An 8676-nucleotide genomic window follows, 5' to 3' on the forward strand; every position below is an offset into this window, starting at 1 on the left:
GTCAGATCTTGTTAGGGATGGTTATAAGCCACCATGTGGTTGCTGGGATTTGAACTCTGGACCTTCGGAAGAGCGGTCGGGTGCTCTTACCCACTGAGCCATCTCACCAGCCCCCACAAAACACCATTTTTCTATAGGTCACATCTGTCTCCACTCTATCCAGAGACAGTCTTTGTCCCTGCTCTAGGACAAACATTCTTCCCCCCTTTCCCTTGTTCCCTTCCCCTTCTCCCTTGTACTCTTCCCCCACATCCTCTATCCCCTGTCTTTGTCTCTTATCTCCTGCCCTCTGTCCCTCTGGGGTAAGTAAATCTTCATGTTAGCTGAGAACTTGGTCTTGGGGTGTCCTGGGCCATTGCCTGTCCTTTCAGTGGTGGCTACACAACAAGCTGTAACTCCAGTTCCCAAGGATCCAACACCCTCTACTGGCCTCTGTATCCATGTGGTGCACAGAGATATATGCAGATAAAACACTCAAATACATAAAATAAGATATACATAAATCTCAAAATAAATGAACAACCCTCTGGTCATCTTCACTCATCTCTGAAATGTTTGACGTGCCTTCATTTCTGATTGGGCTTTATCATTTCTGCTTCTTTTAACACATTGCCTGTATAATCCTAACCACCGTCCGCTATTAAACTTTTTAATCAGGAAGCCTCACCCACTCCTTGTAGCCTCCCCCACACAGTGAGACCTCTTTTTATCCTTGCAGTAACACTAATCCTCAAGCATTTTAATTAATTTTTACTTATCTGCAAGTCTCTTAGACAGAAAAGAGAAGCATAATACTTGATATATACTATGTTCTTAATAAATGATGCCTGCATACACATCAGCTTTGAGTAATTAATGGTTTTGCATACACTTTCAGTCAAGGGCCAGGTAGTAACTATATTAAGTTCTGACCCCATAAACCTAGTCCCAGCTCTCCAGCTCTGCCTCGTAAACGACAGTAGCTAGTTCTCACTGTGGCTCCAGATACTCGTATAAGAGAAAATGTGTTAAAGGTCTGAGTGAACGGTGAAGGGCACATCTCTGGACGAGGTGGCACTGTTGGAAGACATGTTCACCCAGGAGGCTACCACTCTTATATCCACCAAGATGTATCTGAAGCATTTGGGGGTGGGCCTGTGGGTGAAGCTAAAACAGGAAGCATCTTTGAGATGGCCACTAGGACTTTGGCTGTGCTCCTTGGAAATCCCCAGTGTTGACAGGATTTTTAACTTGTTACTAATCTGTCATGGTGGTGGTTTTGTTTTCTTCTTCTTTTTCTTTTTTCAGTTTTGCTACTCTGTCATTCCCCCTCTAACCAGCTTCCACACCCTGCTGACCCTGCTAACCCTGCCTAGGTGCATCTGACTCAGTCTGCACACAGAGGGAACTGGAATTCTCTTTGGAGCAATATATAAAATGTGAGAGTAAGAGCAATTGTCGCCCCATTCAAAATGATGACAACAAAAGTGAACAGCTGGGCCTTGGACATAGGGTGGAATTTGGTGGTAGAGCATTTCCCTAGTTTGTGCAAAGCTCCAGGTTTGTTCAGCAGTATGAGTGCATACATGAACACACATACACACAAAGAAAAAAATCACTTGCAATAATTATTTTTGAAACATATATGAGATGCTTCAAAACAAAACTTCATTCATATGTACTTACTTTTTAAAGATTTGTTTGTTTATCATGTATGCCATACTCTGCACACCAGAAGAGGGCAGCAGATCCCATTCCAGATGGTTGTGAGCCACCATGTGGTTGCTGGGAATTGAACTCAGGACCTCTGGAAGAGCAACCAGTGCTCTTAGCCACTGAGCCATCTCTCCAGACCAATTACATTATTATTATTATTATTATTATTATTATTATTATTATTATTATTATTATTATAGTCAGGGTTTCTCTATGTAGCCCTGACTATCCCGAAACTCACTTTGTAGACCAGGCTTGCCTTAAACTCCAAGATCCACTTGCTTCTGCCTCCCAAGCGCTAGGATTAAAAGCATCCACAGCCATCACCATTTTCTTCATCTTTATGGTTGGAACAGGCAATACGTTTTCATAGCAATATGTTTCAAGTCCATGTTTTCCCAATTATGAAAAGTATTTCTTTTACTGTTTCTGAGATGTGGTTATTCCTATGTAGCCCAGGCTAGCCTCAGACTATCATCAGCCATCCTACACAGCCTCCTGGGTGCTGGGACTATATAGGCCAACACTACCACGGCTGGCTTCAAGCACACTCCTTTTGTATTAAGCTATAGCTCCACGTGACATACTCTCGGGCATCAAATTTACATCTTCACACAATACACTTTATGTCTGAAAAAATTACAATAAAAATAAAAGAAAGATCTTAGCTGCATCTCCTTGCTTTCTTTCCTCAGTCAGAGAACTCCAGCATTTTTAAGGGATGATTATGATAGTTTACTTCTTATTCCTTCTTATAATTATCTATAAAGTACAGATGGCCATGAGACATAAGGCCAGGTGTTTCATGAGACTGTTGAAAATTTCTTTAAAAGGAATTAAGCAAGCTTATGGGAGGAAATATCTGTCTTATACTTTTTCTTCCTGGAAGGATTTTAGCACGTATGTATGTATGTATGTATGTATGTATGTATGTATGTATCTCAGCCCTCTTGGAGCATAGTGGTATTTGAGGATGGATGGAAGTCATGCATAGGATGGTGGGAAAGGACAGGAGGATTATGAGTCTCCGGTGATTGATCCTTGAACAACAACAACAAAAAAAGCCACTAGTTTACTGAATTTTGTTTTATACAGCCAGACCCGGCCCTGGTTTAAGATCATACAAAGAAACGTGTGCAATACGTATATCATGGAGAATCTGTTGGGTATTAGGTTAGGATAAATTATGTAAATTTCTCCTCGCTCATGTGATAGTATCCTGACCTCCCGACCCATGTGGAACGAAATGGGATAGAGTTTGAACGCAATCATGGCTCAGGCATGTCTGCCTAAGAAAAGCCCAATAATGGATCTGGACTCCAAATCTTAGCTGCATTTCACGGTTTGAGAACACACTGGTGTGTCAGGAGGTTGACACACCCTCACTCCACGAGGAAAGAGTATAGAAGTTCTACATTTTGTACCCTCCCAGACCTCACCCTATGCTGTCTCTTCATTTGACTTGTATTCAATTGCATTCTTTATTTTTAAAAATCTAATTATAAATATGGTGCAATCCTGATTTGTTTGCGATTCTAAGAAATTACTGAACGCAAGGAAGTCGTGAGAGCCTCTGAACTTGTTGCTGATTGGTCAGAAGTGGCGGTCTGAGTCTCCCTGCACCTGATTGGTTAGAAGTGCGGGGCGGGGTCTGAGGCTCCCTGCACCTGCTGTTGGCATCTGAAGTGATGGCTGTCCTGGGGCGTGTACTGCCCTTAATCAATGGATTCTACACTAACATTTATCAATGTTTGTATCAAATTTCACTTGAAGGTTGCATCTGAACAGTGACCTCCTCCAAGACAGCCCCATTAAATGCTTGAGGCCCTGTAAATCGGGTTATAAAAAAGTAACATTTGCATAAGCAAAATACATCTGCTTCCAAATCACCGTGTGGCCTGCGACATTTTCCTGTTTCCCTTTGTTTGTAATAAGCATCTCTCTCCTGTGATCTCCCTGTTACTATTAGTGAAGAAAGAAGCTGTCATAATCAAAGCCAGGTGGAGATCAAAGTGGGAGCCCCTGGACTGGATAACGCAGGGTGTGTGCATTTACTTGACTAGACTTTGATCATCTTGCATTGAAACTTTGCGGTTCTCATGTTACAATCTTTGTAGATAAGGCAATTGTTTCCCTTTAATCAAGTTGGTGATTTGAAGCCACAATCTGAAAGTCACCTGAAACCTTTGCTCACAGGACAAAGAAAGTCCTTCACATCCCCTGAGTAATCCCCTTTGGGACTTAGAAACCAGTATTGAAAATTGAAAAAGGTTATAATTTTCTACTTCCTTTTCAAGGAAGCAGAGCCAGAGGGAGCCTTTCAGCCCATTTTCTCAGAGGCAAAGGCAGACTATTAGGAGAAAACTACCTGCTGTTCAGCCTATTTGAAAGGTTCCAGTTGCTCCCTTAGTCATTAGCTGTGGCTTGAGTTATACAAGCTTAGAGGGTAATTGCTTGTGTGCCTGGATGGTTGAGGCACTACACACAACTGTCAAGCTGAGAATTGATGAGGCTGGGGAGGGCTCTGAGCAGAAGATATGTGATCACCCTTGCTGCAAGCCCAAGGCAAGCAGCCATTTACACACCAAGGCACCCAGGACGGTGTGCATATGCGTGTGTGTGTGTCTACGCGTGCGTGAGTATGTGTGTGTGCTTGTACATATTCGAGTATGTGTGTGTGTGTGCAAGTGTGAATACACATGTGCGTGTACGTGGGAGTATGCATATATGTGTGGCTGTGCTTATTATGTGACTGTGCATGAGCATGTGTGTGCATGCACACACATATGCATCTGTGTGTGCTTGCATGTGCACGCACGTGTGCGCGCGTGAGTGTGTGTGTGTGTGTGTGTGTGTGTATGTAAACTGAACCCAGGGTCCTGTACTTGGTAGGTAAACACTCTATCAAGCTATGACCTCCCCTCCCCCAGTCCATTCCAAATGTTAAAAAACTTTCCCTGGAATATTCCCCTCTAATCTGAAATACTATTTTTCTTCTTTCATTTTCCTTTTAAATTTCTTTTAAAACAGGGTCTCACGTAGCCCAGGCTGGCCTCAAAAACTCACTATGTAGCTAAAGATAACCCTGAATCTTGATCCTTTTACTTCCATTTCCCTAGTTCTGGGATTACAGGTGTGCGCACTACACCCAGCTTGAATGTCATTTTTCTTTAGGAAGAAAAAAAAACCTATCTTGTAAATAAGTGTCCATTTGACACCACCACACCCTCTTTGCAACCCAATCCTTTTCCTTGGGCTCAGCAGCTGTCTTGGGATTCTCTTACAGTCTGTGCTCACTTTCCTAGGGAGCTGCTTGGAAGCGCTTTCAACACTCAGGTGAATGTGCGTACTGGCTGGTTTTGTGTGTCAGCTTGACACAAGCTGGAGTTATCACAGAGAAAGGAGCTTCATTTGAGAAAATGCCTCCAGGAGACCCAGCTGCAAGGCATTTTCTAAACTAGTGATGAAGGGGGGACGACCCAGCCCACTGTGGGTGGTGCCATCCCTGGGCTGGCAGTCTTGGGTTCTATAAGAGAGCAAGCTGAACAAGCCAGGGGAAGCAAGCCAGTAAGAAACATCCCTCCATGGCTGCTGCATCAGCTCCTGCTTCCTGACCTGCTTGAGTTCCAGTCCTGACTTCCTTTGATGATGAACAGCAGTATGAAAGTGTAAGCCAAATAAACCCTTTCCTCCCCAACTTGCTTCTTGGTCATGATGTTTGTGCAGGAATAGAAACCCTGACTAAGACACCCACCAATGCCCAAGCGTCAGGATAAAATGCTATACATTTGCGAAAAACCCAGGCGTGCACCTGTACACTTTAAATTGTCCCTAAATGGCTATAAACTCTAACACAATGTAAACAGCATGTAAACAGTAGTCTTCCTGGTTTATGGCTTCAGGAGTAAAGATAAGGGTCTGTTCAGAGGGCCTGAGGACTGGTGAAACAGGAAGCTACAGCTGATTGTATCTGAACATTGCTTCACTCTTTGGATTCAGTGTGGTGTCTGGGAGGCAGTGGACTTAAGCTATGATCTCCAGGACTTCTTGAATTTTTTTTTCCCTTGAGGGTGTGCATTCGGGGGTGAGGGAGGAAGGTTGTGTATGGAGGTCAGAAATTGGCATTGGCTGTCTTCCTTTATTGCTTCTGCTTTAATTTTGGAGAATGAGTGTGGACCTCACCGATTTGTCTAGAATGGCCGGCCGGTGATCCCTCCTGCCTTGCTCTGCCTCCCTAGTACTGGAGTTGCAGGTTTACACTGCTTCACCTAGCTTTTTAATGTGATGCTGGGGTTAGAACTCGGGCTCCACACTTGCATGTCAAGCACTTTACCAACTGAGACATCTCCCCAGCCCACTTTTCCAAATTGTTTTGATACGTGGTTGGATCTGCGCAGAGACATATTTTTCTGAGATGTTCTAATTGTAATTACCTAGGAATATGGAGAGTGGGTAGTCAGTAACAAGCTACGGGCTGGGAGAAACGCACAACTAAGAATTCTTTCATGTGTGTAAAGCCTTAATTAAAATCCTATCCCAGGGCTGGAGAGATGGCTCAGCAGTTAAGAGCACTGACTGCTCTTCCGAAGGTCCTGAGTTCAAATCCCAGCAATCACATGGTGGCTCACAACCATCTGTAATGAGATCTGGAACCCCTTTCTGGTGTGTTTGAAGACAGCTACAGTGTACTCACATATAATAATAAATAAATCTTGGGCTGGAGCGAGCACTCCTAGGGGCTAACAATGTTCCTGCCCCACATTCACTTTACAAAACACTCTCTCTTTGAGATCCACAGACATTTTCCAACTGCTACCCATGCCTTGCTGCTGGGATTGGTTATAGGATCTCCTTCCCCACTCCATCTCCCCTTTTCTGGCCAGTATCTTCAATGCCTCTATAAATTCATTTATCTAAGGAATCTCTTGTTCTTTAGAATTTCAGTTGAACAAAGTAGTCCATTCAGGTTTAAGATCCAGGGGCCACAATGTAAGAGTTGAGCATATTTTCTATTTCCACACACTGTTGTGCCAAGCCTGTTTAAACTCAATTGTAATTGTTCTAATCCCCACTCCCTTAATTTCTGCTCACTACCTGTTCTGGATAGACTTCTACAAAATTATGGGAGCCGGGGAGAAATCATTTTAAACCAGCACTTAGAAAGAACAAGCGGGCTTGTTAGGATCTGCATGCTGTCGAAGAAGCATTCCTGAAACTCAGGGGCGCGGGTGGATCACTCCAGGAGAAGCTAAACTCCCGTCCAGCAAGCAACGCAACTCTACCTAAGGGTTCTTCTGTCTGCCAAAGTAGCATATGAACAAAAGAGACAACGAATGCTGGGAAGTTTCTCTGGTCTCCCACGCCAAAACCACTTTCAACCAGTGGGCAAAGGGAGCGGGTGACTAAGAGTCCCCGCCCCTCCCTTACTGTTGGAGGAGGTGACTCCCAGGTTCTTTGTACGCTCTTTTCTTTTCTTTTTTCTTTTCTTTTCTTTTCTTTTCTTTTTTCTTTTTTGGTTTTTCAAGACAGGGTTTCTCTGTATAGCCCTGGCTGTCCTGGAACTCATTTTGTAGACCAGGCTGGCCTCGAACTCAGAAATCCGCCTGCCTCTGTTTTCTAGAGTTTGTCAAGGGACCAACCCCAGTCTCCAGCCCAGACTTTGAATGAGCAAGCATCAGTACCGATGCTCGATGCTCAGTGTTTCTTTCTCTACCGTTCTGTCACCAGTTTCTCTAAAATCTCTTCCCAAAGAAAAGCTCTTAAATGGTCACCACAGGTTCACTCCCTGGACAACCTAAGGGAGCTGCTGCTGCCCTGAGCCAGACTTCCACCACAAAGGGCTCCTTACAGAAGCATGACTACTCTGGTGTAGTGTATTAACCTGGGTCGTGGTAGAGAGGTATACGGACATGATGATGTTGGTCTGGACTGCCATCTCTACAGAATCTAGGAGAACCACCAAAAAGACAAACCTTCTAGATTGTGTTAACTGAAGGGGGAGGCCCACAATGTGGCTGCAGCATTCTGTGGGCGGGGCTCCCAGACGGAATAAAATAAGAAATGGGCGGAACACTGTCATCCATTGATCTCTGCTTCCAGAATGTGGACACATGGCCTCATGCTCCTGTCCCCAAGACCCCCTGGCCCCCCAAGAAGGACCACCTTGGAACTATAAATTCAAGCAAACCTGTCCTTCCTTAGGTTGCTTTCTTCGTGCAACTAAGGCCTGATGTGACTTCTGGGGAGCAGCACTTCCTTTGCTTTCGTGATATCTTTACATAGCATTTACTACTACTACTACTACAGTAGTAGTAGTAATAGTAGTAGTAGTAGTATTGTGTGTGTGTTTGTATGTGTGATGTGTGGATGGGTGGGTGGGGGGTGATGGCTTTATGACATTGCTGGAGCTGGAGCCCTGGGACCAGCTTACACCAGATAACTTCCCTGGCATTCAGCTACACTTCGTCTTTCACATACTTCATATGACTGGGGGAAGTTTTAAAGTACATTTTGTGGCCTGGCATGGTGGTGGTACACGCTTATAGTGCCAGCACCCGGGAGGCAGAGGCAGCCTGGATTTCTATGAGTTCAAGTCCAGCCTGGTGTACAGAGCGAGTTCCAGGACAGCCTGGGCTACACAGAGAAACCCAAACAAACAAAAAAGTTGTGTGTGGGGGGGGAGGGGAAGCATACAGATGCATGTTGAACCACAGGACTCTATCATGTGTCTTTCTGTAACACATCCACTTTTTTTTTTTTTTTTTTTAAGATAGAGTCACTGAGCCTGAGACTCTGATTCTGCAAGACTAGTTGCCCAGTGGTCTCTGGGGACCTCATGGCTCCATCTAGCCAATGCAAGGATTACAAACACATCCAGCTTTTCCACATGCATGTTAAGGATCCAAACTCAGGTTCTCCTATTTATGTGTAACAGCCATTTTGCTGACTGAGTCATTTTCCGGCCTCTACACAGATATTTTT

This window comes from Mus pahari, chromosome 13 (genome assembly GCF_900095145.1).
Source record: "Mus pahari chromosome 13, PAHARI_EIJ_v1.1, whole genome shotgun sequence".
Taxonomy (NCBI): Eukaryota; Metazoa; Chordata; class Mammalia; order Rodentia; family Muridae; genus Mus; species Mus pahari.